This window comes from Colobus angolensis, unplaced genomic scaffold, assembly GCF_000951035.1.
Source record: "Colobus angolensis palliatus isolate OR3802 unplaced genomic scaffold, Cang.pa_1.0 Scaffold184, whole genome shotgun sequence".
NCBI lineage: Eukaryota > Metazoa > Chordata > Mammalia > Primates > Cercopithecidae > Colobus > Colobus angolensis.
Window position 1 is genome coordinate 3,114,657 of NW_012114977.1, and position 3,564 is coordinate 3,118,220.

Sequence of the window (3,564 nt, forward strand, 5' to 3'; positions counted from 1 at the left end):
CTCCCGGGCCGGGGGCCTCCTCCGTCCCCTCCCACCCGGTCCCACGCCTTGCGCGCGGGGCTGCAGGAGCAGGAACGGGCGTCCCGGCGCGCGCAGCCCACAACGCTCGTCAGTCACTGTCTTAGTGCCCAGGGGAGGCTCCGTCAAGTCCTCGGGGGCCCCCCCCCCGCCCCACGGTGAAGCGAAGGGGACCCCCTTGCTGACTCTCTCCTGAGGGGGACGCCCCCATTACGCCCGCCATCCCTCAACAGATAACAAAAAGGAAACCTCGCGCTGATAAACCTCGCTCTCCGGAGTCTTTCCCGCCGCCTTCCTCTCACGCCCTGGAATATGAGAGACCCCCCAGCAACCCCGGCCTCCTTCCCCCTCCCACGGATGCGCCCTTCGCTCCGACACTCCAAATCGCACAGCCCGGAGGGCCGAGCTCCCCGGTCCTCCAAAATGGGTGCTCAGGCCTCGGCCTGCCTCTCCTCGCGTCCTCCTAGCCACAGTGAAGGAGTTGAGCGCCCACACCTACCATGAAACACTGGGTGGAGGGGGGTGTGTCTGAAAGGAGAGATGCAGGGTTGGGTGCAGACGTTGCTCGGGAGGGTCTTGATCCGGCTCAAGAGCTGCCCCGAGCGTGCTGTGGGACCAGGCCACTCTCCTCAAAGACAGGCACAGGCCCTAGAAAGGGACAGCCCACACCAAACCCAGTAGCAGCTGGAGGACTGCAGGGTTTAATTTCTTGCAAACTAGATAAAGTTTTTCCTGTCCGTGCCTCAGATCTGATATTTTTATGACAGTTATTGATGCACGTCCATTGTGGGGAACCTTCCAATTTTCTAGGTAACCAACTGCACAGGTTTTGTATTGTGGGAAGGAAAGATTAGAGGGCAAGAAGTGTCGCCTTTATACTCTATGGCATCATTCCTCAAGTGAAAAGAATGATGTCATTCTTAATACGTCTACAAGAATCTGGAGTGATGTGACTTCTGCCCCTTTCTTTGTAAAAAAGGGACTAAATAAAATACTTAATTTTCGGGCCAGAGATCAGTAAAGTAGATCTTCGGAGTGTGCGGGACAAGTTGTCAGGACAGAATTATAGCAAGAAACGTAACCACAGATGGAAAACCACGGGATTTGTGTTTCAAAGTCACTACCTTGGCTTAATTCAGAAGTGGCAATAAAATTTGATACAAGGAGATGATGATAATAATAATAATAGTGTAGCACCTTGAGTTTTATAGCAGCCATTTCTAAGAAGCGTGAAAGGTTTTACGTGATTTTTAAAAATTCTTGCAGCTTACAAGACTCAGTAGGCAGGAATTACTTCTGTCATTTAAAGGAACAAAAACCAAAGCACAAGAATGATAATGAGATTTGCTTAAGATAAAGCTAAGTGCCCCAAAGTCTTTGGATGTTGGATCTAGTGCACTTCCTTACTGGGGGATGGGGGGTGTCTATGAGCATTCTAGAACAGGCTTTGAGTAGATAGCCTTTCTGAACCGTGCTTTGGAATGCAGAGGGGGTCAGTACTTTTATGAGTATACATCGTGCTATTTGCTGCTTCCCCTAAAGAAATCTCTTAATGTGATCTCCCACATTTTTGAAGCGAAAAGGTGGTCGTTCCTGTGAAAGTCAGGATGCATCAAAGCAATCTTCACAGCATTTGTCGCTCCAAGGAAGGTCTGTTTTATTTTTAGTAAGATGTTGTTCTCCCACTCACCACTCAGAAATCTACGGAAGTAAGAATTTATTAACTTTTCAAAACAAAGGGGAGCATCTTAGTCAATGTTTTATTTGTAGCCTTTATTTACTTTTAAGAGCTGCAATCTGTTGGTCTAAATTAGTGCTTAGTGGTCTTCATATCACCGGGGTAAGTTTGTGAGTGAATTTTTTTCTCTTTGGAGAGAATGGGACATCCTGCTTTTCTTTGTTAGACCAGTAAGTGTTAATAGTATTGGGCACTCACAGACTTTAAGGTGGTACTTTATTGTGGCAGAAAACCTTCCTATGAAAAAGATACACCCTTCCCTAGGTAGAATGAGTAATTAAAGGATTCATTAAAGACCTGTCTGCAATGAATTGTGGGGAGGGTGGCAGGGATATTTTTCTCATAACACTGATCAAACGTGAAGTTTATATAGGTGTCTGTTACAGATTCATGACTGATTATTTGAGAGCTGCATTTGTAGAACTAAGTAGTCGAGTCATTATATATCTAGTGCTTTTCTGAACCACCAGGGTGAGCAGTTTTTTCATAATTGAGGCTGAGTGTCATATGATTCTCGGGTTCTCTCAGGCTTATGTCTTGGATATCTCTCTTCTAAGGATATGTGTTTTATGGACGATTTTAAGTGCTATAAAACTTTAGTAATGGGGAAATTACAATATTTGGTTTGCTTTTTAGCTCTGTTGATGTTATAGGGAAGTGTCTGTAGGAGAGTGCCCTTAAGCAGCTCCTCGATGTGATGGGTTTCTTACTCTTGGTCTCAGATAACCTTATCTAACTTTCACCCTGAGGAGAGGGTGGTTACAAAGCTTTGCCTGGGAGAAAAAAAATCAAACTTATGTTTTGTGTTTAATTATCTTTAGTTGCCATTCCTTTCATGTTTTTTTTAACATACCTAAAGCTGGCAAGTTATTGCAAAGAGATGAAGACAATGCTCAGCGAACAGTGGTGATAAAAAAGATTAAGAAGGATCAGATGTTTTAATAGTGCTAGCTGGTGTTCGGGAGCTCGAGAGGAAAAGGAAAGAATATGATTTGTATATCGAATATGCTATTTAATATGAATTAGCTATACTATAAATAATGGAAATGAAGACTGATCTTAGGATTTTGTTGGAATCACTACGTTGTTGTATTGGGTCTTATCCCAAATCCTGAAGTATTATTTAGTGGGCTCTGCATTATGACTACACTAGCAGAATGTACTATTTGCAGCGTAGTCACAGTTTGTTTTAAATTCCAGGCACAGTCATTAAATATTGACTGCCAGTGTAACTCTAGGGAGTTGCGAAGAATCATTACAACTTGTCAGGTTAAATTTTAGCTGGGTGCAAAAATTCGGCCTGATTATAGCAAAAGTGATGGTTGTTTTTTCAGATTTTAACAATACACAAGGAAATGATAAGTGCTATGGGTAGTCCATTTTGAGAAGGGAGTTCTGTATAACTTTTGAGAATTTTAAATGTGAAAAACAATAACTTTTCTAACTTTTTTCCAGTTCATCTAATACCAGAATGCTTAGTGTGTGCAAGGCCCTTTCTGTGCTGGGCACTGCAGAGGATTCAGAATGAGAAAGACACTGGAGCCAGACTGCTGAAATGTTCAATTCTGATGCTCTTTTGGCAGGCTTCAGGAGCACACACACAGATACAAGAAAGAATACATTGATTTCAAATCCCAGCACTTTGGGAGGCCGAGGCAGGCAGATCAAGAGGTCAGGAGATCGAGACCATCCTGGCTAACATAGTGAAACCCTGTCTCTACTAAAAATACAAAAAAATTAGCAGGGCGTGATTGTGGGCGCCTGTAGTCCCAGCTACTTGGGAGGCTGAGGCAGGAGAATGGCGTGAA